We start from the raw sequence: 26,933 nt of genomic DNA, 5'->3' as shown, positions 1-26,933 counted from the left end.
AAAAATATCAGAAAACCAGACACAGAACCCGAAGTCAACTGTGACCATTGATAACAAGCCCATACTCACCCCGCCCCCTTAGTTTCTCCCCTTAGCTTCCCCCCCCCCTCCTGAAGCAAAGACAAAAAAACCCGAACACCCCCACCCCTGCTGACGCCTTCATTCACTTTAAGGAAGTCGACAAGTGGCTTCCACCTTCGAGTGAACTCCGCCTCCACTCCCCGTAAGGCCAGTGGTGGAATTCAGTGCAGGAATTCTGGTGGGTCACTGACCCCCCCCCCCCACCCCGCCTTTGGTGGCCCTGAGTCCTGCCAACTCAACAAGATCCATCGCCAGGCTATCAGGGAGGCAAAGGCCAGGACATTGACCTCTCTCCCCACGTAGACCCCCCCGGCTCTTCCAACACTCTGAATATCGGCACCTCCGAACCCGGGGCCACCCCAGGCCCATAATCTCGGATATAACATCCGGGAACGCCGGCTCCCCTCAGCTCTGGACAGCTTTGGTGGCGGAACATGTGGACGTGATTCCCTCCCCCCTCCCCCCACCCAGCACATCGCCCACCCCTATCCTCCACCTCTGCAAAGAACCGGCTCATCCTCGCCACCGTCATGTGGGCCCTGTGCGCCACATTAAACTGGAGGAGGCTTCACCTCGCACACGGCGAGGACGCGTTCACCCTCCGCAGGGCTTCCTTTCACAGCCTGGCGCTCACCTCCTCACCCAACTCCTCCTCCACCGGAGCGCCCTCCCTCTCCATCAGCTCTCTATAAATGTCTGACCCTTTCCCCTCCCCAATGTCACCTTTGGACAGCAGCTTATCTTGTAGCCCCAGCAGTGGCAGCCCCAGGAAGGACGGCATCTCTCTCCTCACAAAGTCCCTCACCTGAACCCATTTCCCTCAGGTAACTGGTACGTTTCTTCAAGCCCGCAAACCTATCCCCTACAAACAGTGGCAAATCATTCAACCAATTAAAATAAATCAAATAAACTGAGGGACAAATTAAAGGGGCGGCCCCTTAAAGGGGCACTGCCTGAAACAGAAAGGAATTTGCCAATGGAACTTAAAAGGGGTGAAGAGTTACCCAGGCAGGTGGATGGTGTTACAGATCAATCATCAGCCAATTGAATGGTTCAATGGATTCAAGGGGCTGAATGGCCTCCTCCACTTCCTACCAGATGTCCTGAGGTTGTGAAATTGCTACATAACTGAAAGTCTTGGGGCAGCACGGTGGCCTAGTGGTTAGCACAACCGCCTCACGGCGCTGAGGTCCCAGGTTCGATCCCGGCTCTGGGTCACTGTCCGTGAGGAGTTTGCACATTCTCCCCGTGTCTGCGTGGGTTTCGCCCCCACAACCCAAAAATGTGCACAGTAGGTGGATTGGCCACGCTAAAATTGCCCCTTAATTGGAAAAAATAATTGGGTAATCTAAATTTATAATAAAAAAATAAATGAAAGTCTTTTCATATGTTTGAAGACGTTGGGCTGGAATTTTCCACCCCACCCACCGCAAGAAGGCCACAGGCGAGGTGCGGACAATGGACTGTGGGCGGGATTCTCAGTTTGTCGGGTGTTTTAAACCGGATTTTCCAGTTTTTGTGTTGCAGCCTTTATAGATCATGTTGAGAATTTGAAAACAAACTGCAGGGCTGACATGATCTCATTTAAACAAATACTTTTGCATCAGGCAAATGAAGCAGCTGAATGAATTCTCTGTGTCGCTGCCGTTATTGATAGTGTTCTGGGTGGGTCCAGTCACAGCCCATTATTAATCCAGTTTCTGCTCCGTGTTATTCTGTGGCTTTGTCTTCCTGATGGATTTTGTTCATTCTGAGTTTATTCAGACAACGACAAACTCAACAACCTCTTACAACAAAGGATATTTCAAAATGAACCAACAGGCTCTCACTGAAATCCTTACTCTTGATCGATCAGTCACAGGAACTATACGAGAACCATATTGAAAAGGCGGCCAATATCACTGACCCACGATTGAAGAAATAAGATGGATCTCCTGGAACATTCTGAGGCCAGAGGATGGACGCCCACCAAGGCACTGAATCTGGAAGATTCATCGATAGATGCCCCATCTGCCCCCCACACCCACTGCTGTGGTTGTCTGGGGGCCCAGGGTTGTGGGTGGCCTCCATCCTGATCTCCCGAGGCAGCCCCAAGCATTGTTCAGATGAGTCCTGACATCTGCTTGCCGCAATGTTCCAGATGTGTTTTTCTGCTGGTGCCGTGGGAATCTGGTGTGGGTGGCTGGACCTTCATCTCAATCCCATTAGCGGGATGCAAACGAGTTTCATGGTGGCCTCCATCGGGTTTCCCGATCCGCTACGATGGGCGTCAGGGCAAATCCCGTGGGAAATTCACACTGGCGCAAAACTGATACTTGGGGTCCCACCAAATCCACCCCCCCCCACCCCCCCCCCCCTCCCACCCCCCACCAACCCCCCCCCCCCCCCCCGCGCCTTCCAACGAACCCACTGGTGGAGACCAGGGGAGAATTCCACCCCAAGTGACTTTCAGAGAAAGATATTTGTCAAAGTTTTTAGAAAACTCCCCACCCTGTTTTGATTTTTAAGCAGTTACGTATCGTTGATCGACACGTTAAAAACCAATGGACCATCGGAACAGGAGGAGGCCATTCAGCCCCTCGGGTCTGTTCCACAATTAGATGGGGGCTAATTTCTATCTCGGGTCCATTTGTTCTTGATTTCAGGTCCTTGACCGGCTTTTGATTGTCAACAATATAAATGAATAAGTTATGCACAATGGGGAGAACCATTCACACACTCTCAGTACAACCAAACTGTGTTATCACCCAACATCCCAAAAGATCCCGCAAACAGATATGTGATAATGACCAGATAATTCTTCAGTGATGTTGGTTTTGGAATCAACATTGGCTGCAGGATTCAGAGGAAAAACTGGCCTCCTGTTCCTCTTTGAAATAGTGCCATTGGACAATTGCAATTCTAACAGCACTCTCTCGGTACTGACCCTCTGACAGTGCAGCGCTCCTTCAGTACTGACCCTCTGACAGCGCAGCACTCTCTCAGTACTGACCCTCTGACAGTGCATCACTCACTCAGTACTGACCCTCTGACAGTGCAGCACTCTCTCAGTACTGACCCTCTGACAGTGCATCACTCTCTCAGTACTGACCCTCTGACAGTGCAGCACTCTCTCAGTACTGACCCTCTGACAGTGCATCACTCTCTCAGTACTGACCCTCTGACAGTGCAGCACTCTCTCAGTACTGACCCCCTGACAGTGCATCACTCTCTCAGTACTGACCCTCTGACAGTGCAGCACTCTCTCAGTACTGACCCTCTGATAGTGCAGCACTCCCTCAGTACTGACCCTCTGACAGTGCAGCACTCCCTCAGTGCTGACCCTCTGACAGTGCAGCACTCCCTCAGTACTGACCCTCTGACAGTGCGGCACTCCCTCAGTACTGACCCTCTGACAGTGCAGCACTCTCTCAGTACTGACCCTCTGACAGTGCAGCACACCCTCAGTACTGACCCTCTGACAGTGCAGCACACCCTCAGTACTGACCCTCTGACAGTGCAGCACTCCCTCAGTACTGACCCTCTGACAGTGCGGCACTCCCTTAGTACTGACCCTCTGACAGTGCAGCACTCTCTCAGTACTGACCCTCTGACAGTGCGGCACTCCCTCAGTACTGACCCTCTGGCAGTGCAGCACTCCCTTAGTACTGACCCTCTGACAGTGCAGCACTCTCTCAGTACTGACCCTCTGACAGTGCGGCACTCCCTCAGTACTGACCCTCTGGCAGTGCAGCACTCCCTTAGTACTGACCCTCTGACAGTGCAGCACTCCCTTAGTACTGACCCTCTGACAGTGCAGCACTCCCTCAGTACTGACCCTCTGTCAGTGCAGCACACCCTCAGTACTGACCCTCTTACAGTGCAGCACTCCCTCAGTACTGACCCTCTAACAGTGTAGCACTCCCTCAGTACTGACCCTCTGACAGTGCTGCACTCCCTCAGTACTGACCCTCTGACAGTGCAGCGCTCCTTCAGTACTGACCCTCTGACAGTGCAGCACTCTCTCAGTACTGACCTTCTGACAGTGCATCACTCACTCAGTACTGACCCTCTGACAGTGCATCACTCCCTTAGTACTGACCCTCTGACCGTGCAGCACTCCCTCAGTACTGACCCTCTGACAGTGCGGCACTCCCTCAGTACTGACCCTCTGACAGTGCGGCACTCCCTCAGTCCTGACCCTCTGACAGCGATGTACATTGTCAGATACTTGATGGACCTTAGAACATAAGAACATAAGAATTAGGAGCAGGAGTAGGCCATCTGGCCCCTCGAGCCTGCTCCGCCATTCAATGAGATCATGGCTGATCTCTTGTGGACTCAGCTCCACTTTCCGGCCCGAACACCATAACCCTTAATCCCTTTATTCTTCAAAAAACTATCTATCTTTACCTTAAAAACATTTAATGAAGGAGCCTTCACTGGGCAAGGAATTCCATAGATTCACAGCCCTTTAGGTGAAGAAGTTCCTCCTAAACTCAGTCCTAAATCTACTTCCCCTTATTTTGAGGCTATGTCCCCTAGTTCTGCTTTCACCCGCCAGTGGAAACAACCTGCCCGCATCTATCCTATCTATTCCCTTCATAATTTTAAATGTTTCTATAAGATCCCCCCCTCATCCTTCTAAATTCCAACGAGTACAGTCCCAGTCAACTCAACCTCTCCTCGTAATCCAACCCCTTCAGTTCTGGGATGAACCTAGTGAATCTCCTCTGCACACCCTCCAGCACCAGTACGTCCTTTCTCAGTTAAGGAGACCGTATTGCCCTCGAAATAGCATCCCATTGTTTGGCAAGCTGATTGATGGGGAGATATCATGAAACGAACATTAATTAATGTGGGTATGGAGATGGGGAGAGGTTGCAAGTGTCTTGAGCTTGGAAGAGATGGTGGGAGCGAATATTTAGCCTTAATTCTGGAAGCTCAGAGGGCCTTAGCCTGGATATTCTCCCTCAGCAGATTTGCTGCCTTGAACAAATTTCCAAATGCAGTTAGTTTTTTGCGGTCCCGATTTTGTGGGCCCTGGTGTAGACCAGGCTGGCACGTGACCATTCGATCACGCCAGGCGGCACGTTGTCACGTGACGGGAGCGTGCCAGAGTACCCCGGGACCTCAGGAGGGTCACAATTCTTTCTTATAGCTGCAGAATGACTAAAATAAATTTACAGTTACCACAGTCCTTGCTGCAGTCTGTGTTTCGGCTAGACCAGGCCAGTTTGGGATATTATACCCGGCAATGAGGGGTACAGCTGATCGGCAGGGGAAGGGGCGGGGTGCCCCCCGACCAGGTTGGTCACGTGGAACATGAAATGAAATGAAATGAAATGAAAATCGCTTATTGTCACGAGTGGGCTTCAATGAAGTTACTGTGAAAAGCCCCTAGTCGCCACATTCCGGCACCTGTCCGGGGAGGCTGGTACGGGAATCGAACCGTGCTGCTGGCCTGCTTAGTCTGCTTTAAAAGCCAGCGATTTAGCCGAGTGAGCTAAACCAGCCCCTCAACCCCCTGAGGGGGTTGAATGGGCTGGTTAAACGGACGTGGACCAGTGGAGATTTGGGAGCTGAGGGTGAGGAGTTTTCATACTCATCCCAAATGCAGTGGGTGTACACCCAGATTGAATTTGTTGTGATGGACAAGGCGTTGGTGGCGGGGGTGGGGTGGGGGTGGGGGTGGCGGGGGGAGACCTGGTTGGGGACACTAAGCGTAAGTAGGACGAGGAGTTGGGAGGGGAGGTGGGAGCTGAGATGTGGGCGGAGACCTTGCGGAGGGTGAACGCGCCCTCGTCGTGTGCGAGGTTCAGCCTCATCCAGTTTAAGGTGGTGCATAGGGCTCACATGAGGTTGGCGAGGATGAGTAGGTTCTTTACAGGGGTAGCGGATAGGTGTGGGTGATGTGTGGGGAACCTGTCCACATATTCTGGGTGTGTCCAAGACTGAGAGAGTTCTGGCAGGAGTTCTCAGACGTGATGTCCGAGGTGTTGGGTGTGGAGGTGGCACCGAGTCCCGAGGTGGCGATATTTGGGGTGTCGGAAGACCCGGAGTCCAGGGGGTGAGAGAGGTCAATGTCTTGGCCTTTGCCTCCCTGACAGCCCGAAGAAGGATATTGCTCGGGGGGATTCGGAGCCGCCGAAAGCGGGAGTATGGATGAGCGATCTGGCAGAATTCCTGAGGCTGGGAAAGGTCCAGTTCGCTCTGGGGGGGGGGGGGGGGGACTGGGCAGAGTGGTTCACCCAGATGGTTCAGCAAGGGGTTGGGGGTGTGCGGGAGGGGTAAGGGGGTTAAAATGGGGAAGGCGAGGTGTGGTGGGATGTTGGTGTCGGGAGGGGGAGGTAGGGGGTTGTAGTTGTTTATTGAGTTGTTTGGTTGTTCTTTTGATTTTTTACGTGCGTATGGAGAAGAACTGACCACTCAAAATGGCCCAATCCTGCCTGTCAATCCGCCTGCCCTCCAGTGGTACTACACCCAACAGGGCATGCTGGGTTGGACGTAACTAAAGCCAGGGCAAAGGAATTGTTGTATTGTACCTCTATACACGCTGATATAGACAGGGATGTCTGAAGTTGCGCATTTTGTAATGCACCACACTGCACCATACAAAGTAACCGCTATATCTGCACAAGGTCCCAGACCTCCCGTGACCGTTCACAATGACTGATATTTTTCAGTGGAATAATAAACAGCATTTCGTCCTTGTTGATTCAGATTGCAGGTGGTTCGATCTCAACTACCTTCTGAACACAGTCAGAGGTTTGGTCATCATAAAGCTCAAGAAACACTTTTCTACACATGGGATCCGGCAGAGAATCATGACAGACAATATTCGACAGTTTGTCTCTGGGGCCTTTCAGAATTTTGCTCCTGGGACTTCGAGAACATCACAAGTAGCCCCCTCCACCCCCTGTCAAACGGGCTTGCAGAAAGAGCGGTACCCTCTGCTAACAGCTCTTGGAAAAATGTGCACAGGACCACACCGATTCTGCTGCCTGACGTAGCCTACGGAATCCTCCATGACCGGGTCTGCCCTCGTCAGCACAACAGCTTTTTTTCCAGACGCACTAGGACCATGATTCTCACTGCCAAGGCTCTGTTGCAGCCTGAAATTGGATCCAACGTACAAGGTGCTCTGATACAACACAGACTGCGCAACGATGCACATTACAATCGACATGTTCACAGCCTTAGCACCAGGCCAAACGGTCTGTATCCAGACCATACATGGCCATGACCAGGTGGAGGTGGTCAACCGCAAGATCCAGCAAACCAACATCTACGTGGTAGCTTCGAACGTCAATTGGTACGTACGCAAACGGCGTCACCTCTTACGAGGATCAGAACCATCACCGACAGCTGATGCTACAACTCAACCGTCTTGCCCTGACTGCAGGCTCCCACACCCACGTTCATGCAGACCCCATTAGCGTCTCATTTCGTCCCATGTCCGTACAACACACACACAATGGGCGGGCTTCTCCGCCCCGGCGCACCCGTTTTCTGGCACGGCGTGCCCCAACCGGCAGTGGGATCCTCCATCCGGGCATCCGGCCAATGGGGTTTCCTATTGTGGACACCCCAACGTCGTCAGGAAATTCACGGGCGTGAGAGCGCTGCCGGCGAAATGGAGGATCCAGCTGATGGAGACTCCAGTCCAATGGGTCTGATGAGCCCAGCAAAAGGGTATTGGGCCCGAGAACAGTCTCCTTTACACCTGTTGGTTATATTACACGTTCTGGGCGTCTGAGCAGGCCCAGCACACAATATTGGGGTTTCCACATGGCATAGACTGGACTGGCAAACATAGTTTTCTTTGGTTTTGTCTTTGTGTTGTTCCCTCATACCACATGTTATAGAAGAGGGAGAAGTTCACATAATGGGCTATTTACCAAGTTGCAAGAGCCCATTCTGTGTTTCACTGTTCACACAAACCATTGTGCACTGTTATATGGCTAATTGCTTTTGTGTACACATGTTCGTACATAGTTTGCTCTGCGTACCCTGTTACACCTCTGGGTGGTACGGAGCGGTGCGAATAAGCCACATACCATTCACCTTCATGAACCCTGCAAACTCCTCACTTGTGAAAGGAGTGCCATTGTCAATGACCAGCACCCCGGGGAGGTCATGCGTGCTAAAAGATAACCGCATCTTCTCTATGCTTGCACGGGACATTTGCGTTCTTGCCATCCTATGGACCTTGAGCCATTTTGATTGTGCATCAATCAATAAGTGGAACATGGATCCATGGAAAGGGTCAGCGCAGTTGGTATGTAAACGCGGCTAAGGCCACCCTGGCCATTGCAGGTGATGCAGGGATGTCGCCGGTGGAAGCTTCTGATGCTCTTGGCAAACGGAGCAGTGTTGGGCCATCTTTTTGATGTCGGTGTCAAGGCCTGGCCTCCGGACACAACTTCACGGCAACGTATTCATTTTGGTCACGCTCGGGTGACCATTGTGGAGGTTCTTTGGTATCAGCTCCTGCCCTTTATCCGGGACGGCCACGCGCGAGACCCACAAGAGGATGTCACCTTCAATGCTGAATTCAGACAGCTTGGAGGAAAATGCCTGCAACTCGCCTGGGAGCTGTCTATGCTGCCCACCGTACAGGACTACATACCAAACCTTGGATAGGACCGGCTCTGTCTGGGCCCACTCACAGATCCGCAGGGCCGTGACATAAAATTCATGGTCTCAACCACCTCACCTGTAGTGGGGGTCGACAGGGGCCGTTCGACAAAGGCAATCTGCTCAGTGCATGGTCATTCGCTATCTGGGTCCCTGGTTAACGCTCTCGAGCAGACTCGCAGGCAGCGAGTGGCAAAGCCCAGCGCTGGATCTGAGCGGAAGCAATGGGTGAAATGGGCTTATCCTCTCTGAAAAGTCCCAGCAGCGGCATATGATCGGTCACGATAGTGAAGTGGCGGCCATAAACGTATTGGTGGAAGGGTTTCATGCAAAGACCACTGCCAGGCCCTTCTTTTCAATCTGTGAGAATTTATTTTCCGCTGCAGTCAATGTGCGGGAGACGAAAGCTATCGGTTGCTCACCTCCTGTCTCCATCCTGCAGGACAGGGCGGCCGCAATGGCTTATGGGGAGGCATCGCACGTGATGAGTAAAGGCTTTTCAAAGGCAGGATCATAGTGGGTTCGTAACCCAGACAACTGCTACTTTAACCGCTGAAAAGCGGTTTCTTGCGGCCGACCTCAAACCCAGACGTGATTCTTCTTCAGCAGAAGGTGCAATGGGGCAGCATAGTCACCAGATTGGGGAGAAACTTCCCTTAGTAACTTACGAGACCGAGAAAAGAACGAAGACCCAAAGCATCTGTCGGGGCTGGGGTCTGTTGGACTGCGGACACCTTCTCTGTGACGGGGTGCAAACCGAGGTGATAACATCAGTACATCACGACCTTCGCCTGCGCGATGTAAACAGACTCCAACCTCCGAAAAATGTTTAAGTACAGACTCCAAATTATCCAAATGTTCTCACTCCGAAACTCCCAGAATCAAGACATTATCTAAATAAACAGTGATACGTGGCAACCCACACAAGATGCTCTCCATGACCCGTTGAAAAATAGCACTGGCAGGGCACACGCCAAAACGCAACCGTGTATACTCATACAAGCTCCTGTGCGTATTTATAGTAACATATGGTCACAATAATCTGGGTGTGGTCTCACTAAGGTCCAACACAGTAATCTAGGTGTGGTCTCACCAAGGCCCAGTACACAATAATCTACATGTGGGCCGGGATTCTCCGCTATCCGGCGGGACGGGCTGTACCGGCGCCAAGGAGTGGCGTGAACCACTCCAGCGTCGGTACACCCGGAAGGTGCGGAATCCTCCGCACCTTCGGGGGCTAAGCCGGCGCTGGAGGGGTTGGCGCCATGCCAACCAGCCCCGAAAGGCCTCCGCTGGCCGGCATGAGTTGGCGCATGCGCAGGATCGCCAGCGTGTTCTGGCGCATGCGCAGAACCACTGGCGTATTTTCTGCGCATGTGCAGGGGGTTTCTTCTCCGCGCCGGTGATGCCGTAGCTTTACAGCGGCCGGCGCAGAGGGACAGAGTGCCCCCACGGTACAGGCCCGTCTGTAGATCGGTGGGCCCCGATCGCGGGCCAGGCTACCGTGCCCCCCCCCGAGGACTCCGCAGCCCACCCTCAGAGCCAGATCCTGCCAGTACGGACCTGGTGTAATCTACGCCGGCGGGACTGGGCAGAAACAGGCAACCGCTCGGCACATCGGGTAGTGGAGAATCGCTGGGGGGGCCGCTGGCAACGGCCCCCAACTGGCGCGACGTGATTCCCGCCCCCGCCAAAAATCCGTCACCGGAGAATTCGGCAGCCGGCGTCGGGGCTGGATTAATGTCGGAGAATCCCGCCCCATGTCTCACTACGGTCCAGCACACAGTAATCTAGGTGTGGTTGATGTGTTATCTGTGTTGGTCTAACATCGACTGCAACTCGATGCAGTAAAACGAGAAACAGGCTTCCGACAGAGGAGATGGTCCAACACTGTTTTATTGAACCTGTTGATTGCTGTACATAATCTGCTGTGGGTTGACACTCTATTAACCTAACTGATAACCTCCTACTGGCTTGACCAGACTAGCTCTCTATCACATGGTGATGATGTTCATTGGCCTGTGCACTGCGATTATCTCCTTGGCCGTGTATTGTGAGAGAGGGAGAATCTTAATGCCCTGAGGGCTTTATAGTGGTGGTGTCCTGTCTGGTGATTGGTTGTTCTGTGTCGTGTCTGTTCATTGGTTATCCTGTGTGCCAATCACTGCCTGTCTGCATCTCATGATATACATGAGTGGATATTATGACAGTGGTCTCAGTAAGGCCCAGTACACAATAATCTACATATGGTCTCACTAAGGCCCAGTATACAGTAATCTCAGACTAGTCTCATGAAAATCCTGCACACATAATCTAGGCGTTGTCTCGCTAAAGCCCAGCACACATTAATCTAGGTCTGGTTTTACTAAGGCCCAGTTCAATGTACACATTAATCGAGGTGAGGTCTCACTAAGGCTCAGTATAATTGCACACAGTAATCTCGGTCTTGTCTCACAAAGGTTCAGCATATATACTCGAGGTGGTCTTACTAAAACCCAGTACACAATGATCTTGGTGTGGTCTCACCAAGGCCCAGTACAACTGGACACAGTAATCTCAGTCTGGTCTCACGAAAGTTCAGCACACATACTCTAGGTGTGGTTTTACTAAAGCCCAGTACAATTGTACTGTGGTGAATGTATTTCACCTAATGCATGTCTGTATAATGATGTGACCCATGACCTGGAAGTGATGATACGGGCTACTTCCAGGTACTGTACTGGAACCCTGGTGGGCTTCGCCTCTGGCTCCGTCCTCACCGGGGCCATATATAGTCCGGCCACCTGTGGGTGGCACTCATTTGTACAGCCGACTCTGGCAGGCGAGTTCATGGATATTAAAGCCCAATGTTCACTCGCTCTCACGGTCTCTCAGTGAATTGATGGTATAACATGTACACAGTAATCTAGGTGCGGCCTCACTAAGGTTCAGCACACCATACTTTAGGTGTGGTTTCACTTTGGCCCAGTTAATTATAGAAAGTCTTATTTCTTACACTCCAATCTAAGTCTAGAACATAGAACATAGAACATACAGTGCAGAAGGAGGCCATTCGGCCCATCCAGTCTGCACCGACCCACTTAAGCCCTCACTTCCACCCTATCCCCGTAACCCAATAACCCCTCCTAACCTTTTGAACACTTAGGGCAATTTATCATGGCCAATCCACCTAACCTGCATGTCTTTGGACGGTGGGAGGAAACCGGAACACCCGGAGGAAACCCACGCAGACACGGGGAGAACGTGCAGACTCCGCACAGACAGTGACCCAGCGGGGGAATCGAACCTGGGACCCTGGCGCTGTGAAGCCACAGTGCTATCCACTTGTGCTACCGTGCTGCCCGAACATACCATAATGATACCGAACATATCATTTTCTTATCAATTTGTTTGCTGTAGCTGCATGTAGTTCGGAAGCAGCGAGGCGATTGCAGCATTTGGCAGCAAGGATGTAAATTTTAAAATTGAGATGTTTGCTCAATTAGGTGCTGAAAGAGATCAGCAAAACCACGTAATCCACAGACCCAGGGCTTTAGCCAACAAGGGTTCAAATCCCACCATGGCAGCCGGTGGAATGTGAATTCAATGGATTAAAAAAATATATATATATCGGTCAGCCAGCAGAGGAGTATAATGTGTGAATAGGCCTTGGCCTGGATTAGGACATAGGCAGCAGAATGAACTCCGACCCTTTCTTTCCAATGAGGTCACTCATGTTTTGATACTCTCTCAGCAACTCCTTGCGGTGGTAAGTTTCACGGCTTCGGTAGATGTGGGACTAGATTCTCTGCTCCTGCGACTAAGTGCCAACGGCGGCGTGGGACCCGTGGTGATTCACGACCGGCAAATTGGCGCAAACCCACTCACCGATTCCGGTACCAATGAGGGGCTAGCACCGGCGCAGCGTGAAACTTGCGTGGATCACACAGAGAAAACGTCCGGAGAACGGCCGGGTCCCGGGCCACGCATGTACGGCTGACGACCTGCAGCCGTACAACATGGCGCCGGCCATGCGCGTAGCCTAACCCGCAAACCGTTAACCCCTGGCCACCCCCCACCTCCCCCCCCCCTCCCCCCCCCCCCCCCCCCCCCACCCCCCCCCCCCCACCCCCGGCAAGCGGCACGGATCCCGGCTGAGTGTGGTAGACACAGTCCGCAGCCGTCAAGCTGGGTTGCTGCACGGGTTGGGACCAAACGTGTGCCACACCGTCAGGACCTTGGCCCATCAGGGATGGAGCATTGCGGGTGGGCCAGCCGATGACGCGCCAACGCCGTTGAAACGGTGACGCCAGTTTGGAGGGGGCGGAGCATGGTGGATTGGCGCCAAACCGGCGGCGGCCCTGATTCTGCCGCGAAAATCCATTCTCCCCCCCCCCCCCCCGATCAGCGACCATGACTTCGGAGAATCCAGCCTGTGTTGCTTTCTAAATTGGAATTATTAATGATCACATTCTCGTCATGGGTCTCAGAGTCCCTACTGGGGCTGGCATACCCGTGGCTTGTTTTGAATGTTTTGATAAATTCCCGATAAACGTTAATAAAGTTAGATAAGAATGTTACCTTGGTAACAGGTCACAGCCGAAAGGGATGTCTGATGCAGTTTCACAATCTAATCGACAAGTGAATTCATGATGATTCACATGACTTTGAGACTAAAAGCTGACCTCAAAGAGCTGCGCTGCCCACTGTAGTCTACAGGAAGCAGAGCTGGAAACGCACTTCCTGAGGCATCTGCAGGAATCTGATTATTGCTGCGTTAACTGGAGGAGGACGATACACATATTTGGTAAGAGGTCTGGTATCTGACATCTCCAGATGGAAACTGAAGCTTCACATTCAAAACAAGTTCAAAATGGGGCTTGAATGTTTGTACTGGCAGCTTGCAAATAGCAGAGAGGACTTCCAGCGGAAGAGATAATGGCAAAGAACAGGAATTTCAGACAGTTTACTGCAGGATGATGCACAATTAATAGCCTGAGAGTCAGTGTAAATTAGTAATGTCGGGGAGGAGGATCGATGAGTCTGGAACTGAAAATCAGAATAACAGCCCTGGGCCCCATGAACAAGTGGTTGGCAAGGGTGAAGGGTCAGTACAGGTGAAGCATTACAACAGGAACTGCACCTTGAAAAATAATTAAATGTATTTTGCCACACCCACAACATTAACTTGCATTTAGAGATTTCCTTTATAGTGGCACCTTAATTGAAGCCTCCACAAAGGAATGATTGTCAAACAATATTTGACCGCAAACCACATAAGGAAATGTGAGGATAGGACACAAAACAATTTGTCAATAGTTTTAAGGAACGTTCAGGAGGATCAAAAGGAGTGGGTCAGGGTTCGGATGAGAATTCCAGAGCTTGGTGTCTCCGACAGCAGATGCAACAGCCACCAAGGGTGGAGAAATTAAATGAAAAAGGATATTAATCATTTCATCAGTAGAGGGTATCGCACCAGATCCGAAGCCTAACCCTAACCTTAACCCTGCCCCCACACCGAACCCTAACCCTAACCCTGTCCTCACTCACTTCCCCCGCATCAAACCCTAACCCTAACCCTAACCCTAACCCTGTCCTCACTAACTTCCCCCGCATCAAACCCAAACTCTAACCCTGTTCCCACACCTGGTCTACAAGCCTATGCTTTCCATATACCAAAATGAAAACCGCCGACGGGGATGTTGGAACCACACTGGCAGAGCCTCAGAAAAGTACAAACAACTACAGAAAAATTGTCGCTCTGTGGGCAGACATCCAAAAAAGATTTAGAAGCTAAAATATTCGCTACACCAAAAGTGGTGCCGGAGGGTGCCAAATATAGGTAGGAGACACTGAAGGAACCAAAATGTAAATATATAGGGCGCCTGCAACCCTATTGGCAGCGCATAAAAAATTCCAACTTGGCATGTTGGCAGTGCACCTTGGGAGTGCCAGGCTGGAACCCAGGTGCCAGGGTACCACCCTGTCCATAGGGCATGCACCTGGGGGCCTCCGATCCCCTGGGAGACCCCCACGAGTGCCATTCCGTCTGGTCCCCGATTGTGGAGACCAGCACTGAACGGCGCTTGCCCGACGATTGACCCTAGGCCTGGGGTAACTCAGGAATCTACAGATTGAAGGGAGACCAGATGTGGGAGCAGTGGTTCCTCATTGCCCATTGGTGAAGAGAAGCCAGCACCACTTCCTGGTGAACAACAGAAATAAAATAAGCACAGATAGAGAAGGAAACTCCAGGCATTATTTTCGGGATCAAATGTTTTTACCAATCCCTATATGGAAGGAAATTCACTTTACTAACAGATCATCGCCCCTGACAACGATGCTCGAGCTGCACATCAGCATTCCATCACCAATGAGGCAGATGCAGAGATGGGTGTTGCTGTTGTCTGGACACACATACATGATAAAGTATCGTCAATCAACTCTCCATAGAAACACTAATGGGCTCTGGATTACTGTGGTAATTTGAGACCACAAAGCAGGTAGTCGAATGCTTTGTTTAAAAGAAGGCACATCTTTATATAAATAGACAACAAAGTTCAATAATAGCAGTCATAACTATGGAAACAGGAGCATTAGTCAACAGGTCTTGCTTACAAGCCACACAACTCTTCCAGACTGAAAACGCCCAGCCCAAGCTCACACATGTTCAGAACCTTCAACAGACGCCAGTAAACACTTATAAAGGAGAAAGGCCAATAAGAACACTCTGGAAGCAAAATTACACTCTGTAACACTACTCTCTCCTTAAATTTCAATATCTTAGGGCAGCACGGTGGCCTAGTGGTTAGCACAACCGCCTCACGGCGCTGAGGTCCCAGGTTCGATCCCGGCTCTGGGTCACTGTCCGTGTGGAGTTTGCACATTCTCCCCGTGTCTGCGTGGGTTTCGCCCCCACAACCCAAAAAAAAATGTGCAGAGTAGGTGGATTGGCCACGCTAAATTGCCCCTTAATAGAAAAAATAATTGGGTAATCTAAATTTAAAAAAAAAAAAATTAAAAAAAAAAAAAAAATTTCAATATCTCCTCGGGACAGAATATAACAAAGGTTTGTCTTAACTATACAGAGGTCTGTCAGGAGCTTTGTGATTGCATTGTGACCTACGCAATACCACTGGTGAAATTGTAACGGTTATAGAGATATAGATATAGAGATATAGAGAAATACAGCACAGAATTGGTTGATCCGGAATCTTGGGTGAAGAGGTAGATTGAGAAGCTGAACGTGAACGTTCCTCTTCCACTCCACCAGCAGAGTCAGCCAGCAAACGTGGAAACACAGGGACCACTTCCTGGTGAACACCCACGGCAGCATTACCCTCTGCCATGTTATCATGGCAGCATTACCCTCTGCCATGTTATCATGGCAGCATTACCCTCTGCCATGTTATCATGGCAGCATTACCATCTGCCATGTTATCATGGCAGCATTACCCTCTGCCATGTTATCATGGCAGCATTACCCTCTGCCATGTTATCATGGCAGCATTACCATCTGCCATGTTATCATGGCAGCATTACCCTCTGCCATGTTATCATGGCAGCATTACCCTCTGCCATGTTATCTGTAAAGGCTGCTGACTCTGAAACGTTTCATGACTGAGTCACAACGTAAACGAATACTGTCTTGGTGTCTGTGAACAACTCCTCCGTGTTGCAGTCTCACCATCCAAGATTTAAAATTGTTCCCGGTAACTGGTAACCACCTCTGGTTGTGACCAAAGTTGCTCATGTCAACCTGGTCATCCGGTTTGAGCTGCCTTGCTTTGGCCTGCTAGGCCAGCCCCTCCCTCTGCTTCTCTTGTCTCCTCCTCACTTTTGCCCTGAGATCTGGATTAAACAGATCCAGACGAGATTTCAGCCTTCAACTGAACAACAATTCCCCAGGAAGAGCGCCCGGGTGTGGATTGTGCCGCGACGCGCTCCTGGCATAAAACTTTTGAGAGCTTTGTGCTCAAAGCTTTCTCTTCAATCCCAACTTAAAGTTTGAACAGCCAGCTCCACCAAGAAATTCGAAGCTGGATGAAACGCACATGGCATGAATTTCTTGAAATAATTCGCTTGTAAACGTAGTGCCGTTATTTGGCACAAGCGAATCTGGTAGACCATGAGTTGAAACTATTTGAAGTAGCTTCTCAATTGTCACAGGAGCTGTGATATTACTCTCAACATAAGTGTTTCCAACCATTTCAAATGCACATCTGCGACAATCAAAAACATGTGGTTCATTAAAGGTCCTGCAAAATTCACATTTTGTTCACAGCCCATTAGGCCACTCCAAAGGATGAAGCGGCGCTGGTGACGCCAACCTCTGATTTATATGACATGCCAAACAGGATTTCACCTTGTTTTCCCAAGTCCAGATCCATATTAGGCCACTAAACATACGACCTGGCGAGATTTTGGAAGCACCTGGATGAACCTCATTAATTTCCTCCATGACTTGTGAATGACCAGGAATGGATCGCCAATCTTGTCCCCACATCCTGGACACTTAACTCACCCCTACCCTTCACATAAGTTTCAACTCATCATCGTCCAGGGTCGTTGGCCATCCTGGCATCAGAAATATTTTCACTTGCGACAGATTAAGATCTCTGTCCATCCATTGCTTAACCTGCTTTGCACTTACTTGAGTCTGTGCCAGTGCCTTGAGTAAGAAAATTGACATGGGAGGACACAACGTCTTGGAAAGCAAATCTGGGAGCGGGAGACAACTCACTGCGTCCATATTTGCATTGTCCTGCCCTGCGCTGTACATGATGTTGTATTGATAATGGAAGCGCAAGGGCAGCACGGTGGCCTAGTGGTTAGCACAACCGCCTTCACGGCGCTGAGGTCCCAGGTTCGATCCCGGCTCTGGGTCACTGTCCGTGTGGAGTTTGCACGTTCTCCCCGTGTCTGCGTGGGTTTCGCCCCCACAACCCAAAAATGTGCAGAGTAGGTGGATTGGCCACGCTAAATTGCCCCTTAATTGGAAAAAATAATTGGCTAATCTAAATTTATTAAAAAAAAGATAATGGAAGCGCCCAGCGTTGTACTCCTGGTGAGGCCGTGGGAGGAATACATTTTAACTCACGGAAAAGACTCATCAATGGCGTGCGGTTGGTACATATGGTGATGACCCTAGAGGTACTGATGGAATCTTTTTGCCACAAAAACGATAGGTGGACGCTCTTTGATCAACTGTGAATATCCCTTTTCAGCCTTTGTCAGCGTCTTAGTTACAAAACCAATGGGATTTTCATACCATACCTCCATTACATGACAAAATACCACCCCGAACCGTAGGGCGTGGCATCACACAACAGGATAAGTTCTCTTTCTGGATCAAATTAGATGATTGCAGCAACACTTTCACATTAAACCTTCATCTGTGCAGACTCCCACTTCCATCTGGTTTCCTTGTGCAGAGGTAGGTACAGTGGAGCCAACACTGTCGACAGGTCTGGCAAAAACTTTCAGTAGTAGTTTACCAAGCCCAAAAATGACCTGAGCTCTGGCACAGTGCTGGATTCTAGAGCTTTCTTAATCACTCAAACATTTCCCTCCACAGGAGGTAAACCGTGTGCAGTGCTTCTGTGGCCTAGATACTCAACACTTGGTGCCTGAAATCAAGTATCTCAGCCTCAGATACTTGCCTCTGAAAACATTTTAAAAACTTGATCCAGATTGCTGAGGTGTTCCATATCAGTCCTCTCTGTAATTACGATGTCCATCTAAGTAGACTGCCAGCCGAGGAATCCCCTGCGACACTTTGTCCATCGTCCTTTGAAAGATCGCCGGACTGGAGGAAGCACCAAAAGCCAAAAGATTGTACTTGAACAACACTATTTATGAGCGTTGGGGACGTACTCCTTGGAATCTTCCTCGAACAAGAGTTGTTGACATGCCTGACTCATGTCCAGTTTTGAGAACGTCAAGCCTCCCGCAGAGTTGGAAGAAAACCGTTCCCCCCTAAGTAATAAATAAGCATCTAACTATCCGGATTCTTCTTGACAATATTCTTGGTCACTCTCGTGTTCATGAGCTCATTCCACTTCAATGGAATTTTGCTGAGCCAGTCCCGCCCGAACAAACGCTGCCCACCCCTTTGACCACAAGGAGGCATACCCATGCTACTTTAAAAAAAAATAAATTTAGATTACCCAATTATTTTTTCCAATTAAGGGGCAATTTAGCATGGCCAATCCACCTAACCTGCACATTTTTGGGTTGTGGGGGCGAAACCCACGCAGACACGGGGAGAATGTGCAAACTCCACACAGACAGTGACCCAGAGCCGGGATCGAACCTGGGACCTTGGCGCCGTGAGGCGGTTGTGCTCACCACTAGGCCACCGTGCTGCCCGTACCCGTGCTTCTTGACTATTATATGCAACATGGATTTCCAACGGCTTGAGCCTCCGCCTGCAAACATGAGGGCGTGTACTCTATCAGCCCCACGGGGGAGATTGATTAGTGACCCCCATGGTCCTTGTGAGCATTATCACAAAGAGACAAATGTATCTAAGTTGGCGGATGATGCCAAGCTAGTTGGAAAGGGAAGCTGTGGGGAGAACACAGAGAAGCTGCAAAGTGATACAGACAAGTTAAGTGAGTGGGCAATAAGATGGCAGAAGGAGTAGAATTTGGTGAAGTATGAAGTTATTCACTTTGCTCACAAGGATAGAAAAACTGAAGATTTAAAAAAATAAACTTGTAAGTGTTGATGTTCAAAGGGACTTGGGTGTGCTGGTACAAAGAATGCAGGACGTTAGCATGCAGGTGCAACAAGCCATTAGGAAGGTAAACGGCACGGTGGTCTTTATTCCAAGGGGCATTGGAGCACAAGAATAAAAAATTCTTGCTACAGCTGTGCAGGGTTTTGGTGAGACCACATCTGGAATACTGTGTGCAGTTTTGGTCTCCACATTTAAGGAAAGATATACTTGCACTGAAGGCGGGACAGTGAAGGTTCACGAGATTGGCCCCTGCAAAATCCTTCCAACACACCAATGGCTGGCGGTAAGAGTGGGAGAGATTCCTGGTCATCCAAGCGATGGAGAGAAAGATGGAGCCCAAGCCATCATTGGCCATAGCTCCAGACTACAACATGCATGGAAAGGTGCATGTTACCATGGCAACACGCACCCACCCCCCCCCCCCCCCCCCCGAGTGAATAGTAACATACCACCACCATATTCCCTGGCGATCGGAAGAATGAGGGATAATCGCAGTGAGAATCTAAAACATGGAAGTTTTGGAGGGGGGGGGGGGGGGGGGGGGGTGGAGGATGGTGGTGGTCACAGTCATCCCAAGAACAGTCTCAGGATAACGAGCCGACATGAGGAGAAATTTCTTCCCTCAAAGGGTTGTGAATATTTGGAATTCTCTGGCCGTTGTGTTTCAATTCATGCCCATGGGCTTCTTGGCGGTTTGGGGTGGCTAAAATGGGAAATGGCATTGACAACCAGCGCGAGTCTAGGCAACTCAATGAAGCATAAACCTCACTCCTCCAATGCCTATTTTAATTTTATTTCAGCCCTGACATATCATCCTGCCCTGGTTCGAGGTTGCAGCTAAAACGTAAAGGCCGTCTAGCCAATCCACGTGCCAGCTAACCATAAGAGTAGTTGGGCCATGTAAAACCAATTGGCTCCTGAATGAGCTTAATTTGCCCACTTAATGGTCGGCGGGCGCACTTCTGATTCCCGTCTACGCCCGCTGACTGGGATATTGTGCGAAGACATTGAGACAATTCCTGATGTCTTCTCGTGCGATTACATCTGCTTCCAGGTCGGGCAGGCACCTGCCTCAGTAACTTAAAATTCTGGCCGTGGACTGTTTGGAAAAGTGGTTCAGAATCAGGTTGCATTTCCCTATTCATCAGCTACACTTCATGTCATTTTGACAACAGCCTACAGAATCCATAGACCACTTCATCAGTGCTAATCGCTGTGCCACTGTGCCGCCCTCGAGCAAGCCCAAAACATACAGCAGTGAGGAGCTATTCAAGGGTGATGTGAGTATGAGGTGATCCTCGCAGGTCGCTGACGTCTAAAGGTTCTAAGCACAACCCCAATTGTTGACTTGCTCACTACAACACCTAAACCTAGAAAGATACGTGGAAGATGTCGCCTTCTGCATGCACCAAGGGAATGACCAGCTTTCTATCAAGTCTGAAAAGCACGTGGCAGAAAGGGCCATTGGCAGCAGCAGGGCACCAGAGCAAAGGCTGATGCAGCCACAAAGAGCCGTGTTCTGATCCAAACAGGCCGTACACATCGGGTACCTTCCAGCAACAAGAATGACCATCCACTGCCCGATCAGAATCATGCATATGAGGTGACTGACAAACCAGGCGAGGGGACTAGGATTTGTTTGGAACTAAGCCCTTATGAAATCGTTACACATGAATACACAATGGTGTGGCATAGCCAAGAACAAATCAGATCCATTTCAACTCCTCAACCACCTAATGCATTGAGGTTGTGGTGAATGTAATATAGATGTATATATGTTAATTCACACTGTCTTTGTAAGCGCAGTAGTGCTATCCTACCACTAGGGGGAGTACATAGAACATAGAACGATACAGCGCAGTACAGGCCCTTCGGCCCACGATGTTGCACCGACATGGGAAGTCAAAAACTAAAGGCCATCTAACCTACACTATGCCATTATCATCCATATGCTTATCCAATAAACTTTTAAATTTTTAAATGCCTCAGGAACTTGTACTGGGCTCCACCCTTGGCTCCGCCCACGACTCCTCCCCCTAGTGCAGCTGTATAAATACCCATGTCCAGAGTCAGCCTGGGTCACTACGTGTTCGACAGGTAACAGGCTGGCTCTGAAGTAAGTCGATTAAAGCCTAGATTCACATCGGAAACATGTGTCTGGTGAATTGATGGTTCCATCAATTTAATCGACTTAAGAACAGTAAAGATCGATTATGGAATCGGCCCTCAAGCCTGGACACCTGGAACACAACCCGCAGGATGCAGAGGCTAAAGAAATCTTCTCCCACTGGATCCGGTGCTTCAAGGCCTACCTGGCCGAAGCGAGCACAGCCGAAACTACAGAGAATCAGAAGCTAAGTCTACTGCACGCGAGGGTGAGCCACAGAATCTCTACTCAACTAAACTCGGCCAGTTCATATACTGCGGTGCTAGCAGTTCTCGAAAAAATGTATGTTTGGCCTATTAATGAAGTTTACGCTCGCCATGTGTTCACGACGCGCCGCCAGCAGCCTACGGAATGACTCGCCGAATTCCTAAGAGAACTTAATAATTTGTCCAATGACTGTAATTACCAAGCGGTTACCGCAGCTGAACACAGGGAATTGGCGGTACGCGATGTTTTTGTAGCGGGCCTCAGGTCTAACTATGTGCGCCAACGACTACTGGAAAAGGGGGCCCAGGACTTAGAAACGACTGTGGAAGCTGCTACCACTATGGAGGTCTCCTTCTGCAGCCTTAACTCGTTCCCCGTGGACCCCGCAACCCAATCATGGGCCCCCGACCAGCGACTCCCCCAGGCCTGTGCTACGCGCCCGCCCAGCCACCATGCTGCCCCAGCCAGCCACTATGCTGCTCCAGCCAGCCACTATGCTGCTCCAGCCTGCCATTTCTGCGGCCAGAATCAGCACCCGCGGTAGCACTGCCCGGCCCGCAATGCAACCTGCAGCAGCTGCGGGCGAAAAGGGCATTACGCAAGAGTGTGCCTCGCAAAAAGGGCCCCAGCTTCCAACTCCCCAGCGACTCGCAGTAATTGCTCCCCTCACTCGCAGCCCCGCGGGGCCCGAAACGCTGCGGCCTATGCCCTGACTCCGCCCCCTCCAGCCACGTGCGGTCCATGGGGGCCGCCATCTTGGAAAACCTCCACCACGCGGCCGGCCACGTACGACTCGTGGGGGCCGCCATCTTGGACGCCATCTTCCTCACCACCCACCACGTGCGACTCATGGGGGCCGCCATCTTGGATGCCAGCTTCCTTGCCGCCCACCACATGCGATCCACGGGCCCGATTGGCACCTCCGCGCTCGGACAACTCAGCGGAGGAATTCGAACTAGACTATGAACTCAGAGGGCAGTCAACATGGGGCCACTCCAGCACAGCTGATCGAGCCGCCGACTACCCGCATCTCAGCGCAGTTACCCTGGACCAATCACGACCAAAGAATCTACAAAACCCGATGGCAGAGGTCCATATCAACGGGTACAGTACGCCACGCCTCTTCAACTCCGGGAGCACAGAGATCTTCATACAACCAGACCTGGTAAGACGCTGTTCGCTCCCCGTTTTCCCCGCGCAGCAAACTATCGCGCTCGCTTCAGGCTCCCATTCGGTCCAGATCCAGGGGCGCACCGCCGCGACACACAATCTGAGGCGCTAGTTACTCGAAGTTCAAACTCTACGTTTTGCCCGAACTCTGCGCGCCACTCTTATTAGGCCTAGACTTCCAATGCAACCTCAAGAGCCTCACCCTCAGCTTCGGAGGGCCCCTGCCCCCACTCACGATCTGTAGCCTCGCTACGCTGCGAATTCCCCCCCCCCCTCCTCTCTTTGCCAATCTCACTAAGGACTGTAAACCCGTAGCCACTCGTAGCCGGCGATACAGCCTGCAGGATAGGGTATTTGTCAGAGCAGAGGTCCGAAGGCTACTCAGTGAGGTGGTTATAGAGGCCAGCAATAGTCCCTGGAGAGCTCAGGTGGTGGTCGTCAAGACTGGGGAAAAATTCCGTATGGTGGTCGACTACAGTCAGACAATAAATAGATTTACGCTCCTCGACACATATCCCCTCCCCAGGATTGCAGACATGGTAAACCAGATCGCCCAATACCGGCTCTTTTCCACAGTGGATCTGAAGTCTGCATACCACCAGCTCCCAATCCGCCCGGAGGACCGCCACTACACGGCATTCGAGACCGATGGCCGGCTCTTCCATTTCCTCCGGGTCCCTTTCAGCATCACTAATGGGGTCTCGGTGTTCCAATGAGCAATGGACCGAATGGTGGACCAGTACGGGCTGCGGGCTACGTTTCCGTACTTGGACAATGTCACCATCTGCGGCTATGACCAGCAGGACCACGACGCCAACCTCCACCGTTTTCTCCAGACGGCACAGAAACTGAACCTCACGTACAACAAGGAAAAATGCGTTTTCCGCACATCCAGACTAGCCATCCTCGGCTACGTCGTGGAAAACGGAGTCCTGAGCCCCGACCCGGACCCTCTTAGAACTCCCTCCCCCTCATTGTCCCAAGGCCCTCAAACGGTGCTTGGGATTTTTTTCCTACTACGCCCAGTGGGTCCCTCAAAATGCGGACAAAGCCCGCCCACTCTTTAGGGCCACACGATTTCCCCTGTCAGCCGAGGCACGCCAGGCCTTCGACGGCATCAAGGAGGACATTGCCAAAGCGGCCATGCGGGCGGTGGATGAATCCACTCCATTTCAGGTAGAGAACGACGCCTCAGAGGTAGCTCTAGCAGCCACTTTAAATCAGGCAGGGAGACCCGTTGCATTTTTCTCCCGTACCCTATCCGCTTCAGAACTCCGACACTCTTCAGTCGAGAAAGAAGCACAAGCCATTGTGGAGGCTATCCGTCACTGGAGGCACTACCTCGCAGGTAGGAGGTTCACCCTCATCACCAAACCAAAGATCGGTTGCCTTCATGTTCGACAACTCGCAAAGGGGCAAAATAAAAAACGATAAAATTCTGAGGTGGAGGATCGAACTCTCCGTCTACAATTACGATATCAAATATCGACCCGGGAAGCTCAACGAGCCTCCGGATGCCCTATCCCTCGGGACATGCGCCAGCGTGCAGATCGACCGATTAAAAAGCATCCACAATGACCTCTGCCACCCAGGGGTCACCCGGCTCGGCCACTACATCAGGGCCCGAAACCTGCCTTTCTCCAACGAGGAAGTAAAAGCGGTCACCAGGGACTGCCCAATCTGTGCGGAGTGCAAGGCGCACTTCTATAGACCAGACAGGGCCCACCTGGTCAAGGCTTCTTGGCCCTTTGAACGCCTCGCGATTGATTTCAAAGGGCCACTCCCCTCAACTAACAAGAATGTTTACTTCTTAAACGTCGTAGACGAGTTCTCCCGTTTTCCATTCGCTATCCCGTGCCCCGACATGACCTCCCACACAGTCATTAGGGCCCTGTATAGCATCTTCACCCTGATTGGTTTCCCCAACTACGTACACAGCGACTGGGGTTCGTCCTTCATGAGCGACGAGCTGTGTCAGTACCTGCTCGACAAGGGCATCGCCTTGAGCAGGACTACCAGCTACAACCCCAGGGGGAACGGGCAGGTGGAAAAGGAGAACGCGACGGTCTGGAAGACCGTCCTACTGACCCTACGGTCTAGAAAGCTCCAAGTCTCCCAGTGGCAGGAAGTCCTCCCAGACGCGCTCCACGCTATTAGGTCCCTTTTGTGTACGGCGACCAACCAGACCCCTCACGAGAGGCTCTTCATTTTTTCCAGGGTCACTACCACGGGGGTCTCACTTCTGGCATGGCTGAGGACGCCGGGCCCCGTACTCCTGAGAAAACACGTCAGGGCGCACAAAACCGACCCCCTTGTTGAGAAGGTGCGCCTGCTCCACTCCAACCCCCAGTACGCATTCGTCGAGTTCCCTGACAGCTGTCAGGACACTGTATCCCTCCGGGATCTAGCACCCGCCGGATCCAGCGCCCCCTCTACCCCTACAGAAGGACCTCTCACCCTACACCCCATGCTGCCGCCCCCTCACGCTCCCGAGCCCGCATGCTCGCTCCACCAGTTCCGCGCACCCGCGCCGGCCAGCCCCCAGCGTCCCCAGTCCCCGGTCGAACCAGGAGAGTATGAAGCTCGGATACAACCCTCCCTGGAGTCCGTCATCGTACCCCAGCACACAACACCCATCCAGCCACCGCAAGAGGCTGCAACCCCGGTGCTCTGCAGATCTCAGCGGACAATTCGACCGCCGGACAGACTGACTTTATAGACTAGACCACCACTCCCGCCCGACTTGATTTTTTTGAAGGGGGTGATTGTGGTGAACGTAATATAGATGTATATATGTTAATTCACACTGTCTTTGTAAGCGCAGTAGCGCTATCCTACCACTAGGAGGAGTAGCGCTGGCAGCACTCAGGAACTTGTACTGGGCTCCACCCTTGGCTCCGCCCACGACTCCTCCCCCTAGTGCAGCTGTATAAATACCCGTGTCCAGAGTCAGCCTGGGTCATTACGAGTTCATCGACAGGTAACAGGCTGGCTCTGAAGTAAGTCGATTAAAGCCTAGATTCACATCGGAAACACGTGTCTGGTGAATTGATGGTTCCATCAGAGGGCAAGATCCCAAATGCAACCAGAAATAGCATCCAGCAATAACAACTCCACACATCACTGTGGGCAATTAAAGAAACCTCCAGACAAGGTTACCATGACAAGATCTGGGTGCACTAGCAGATTACCTCTACACTTTAGAGACTAATAGATGCTTCAGCCCTGTACATTTATGTAATGGTAACTAAACATCAACATGTGTTGTAAATAGTTGTACTTTTTAGAAGGGGGTGTATGTTTAAAAAGGGGGCTGTTGTAATATGTTTTTAAGGGATAGCTGCGTGACACCATTAGAATGGAGGTGCGTCATGTGATCCAGTCTCATTTTCACTTTGGCCTACGAGCAGAACACAGCACACACAGCTCTGCTGCTGGCGGCTTCAAATTTTCGACCGATGAATGTAAGTTATTATCTGCCCAGTCTGAACAACTACCCCATAACATGTTTACACAATTCCTGACGAGCGATTGGTGCCCGCTGATCATTAGGAAAACATGACAGATCCCAGACAATACTATCTAGTTAAACTGATATCATCTTATTGAGGTCAATGGAGATGAGGATTGCGGAATGAATGATCCAATATTGTTTGGGGTATATTATTGTCCAATGTCACCCCAGGCCAAACACTTACAGTTGATGTTTTTTAGTTTTTGAGAGAAGTTAGAACTAATATGTGAGTCACACAAAGACACAAATGTGTAGAGACGATGAATATCTCTCTGTCCTCCATCTGGATTGCATATTTGGGCTGGTACTTGGAGGAATGATTTTGTTTTGAAGGTCTATAAGTGAATTGCAATGAGCTCAGACTGAATTAATTCCCGGAATCCCAAATATATGGTGTGCTGCTCATTCCTCGGCTGTTAACCATCTGTGATGGAGGTTTCCTGCCATTATGC

The 26,933-nt window shown here is 50.9% G+C and overlaps 1 protein-coding gene across 1 annotated transcript in view; it reads right to left on the bottom strand.

Moving 5' to 3' along the window:
* The window catches only part of LOC119953455 (protein S100-A1-like), a 137,296-nt gene extending 123,832 nt beyond the window's left edge, over positions 1–13,464 (bottom strand). The window contains exon 1 of the mRNA XM_038777759.1: positions 13,261–13,464. The gene's annotated coding sequence lies outside the window, so the exon portion shown is untranslated. The remainder of the gene's footprint in view (positions 1–13,260) is intronic.
* Positions 13,465–26,933: the final 13,469 nt, after the last annotated feature.

This window comes from Scyliorhinus canicula, chromosome 18 (genome assembly GCF_902713615.1).
Source record: "Scyliorhinus canicula chromosome 18, sScyCan1.1, whole genome shotgun sequence".
NCBI classification, from domain to species: Eukaryota; Metazoa; Chordata; class Chondrichthyes; order Carcharhiniformes; family Scyliorhinidae; genus Scyliorhinus; species Scyliorhinus canicula.
The sequence above is the reverse complement of the archived record's forward strand: the minus strand, read 5'-3'. Positions and strand labels throughout refer to the sequence as shown.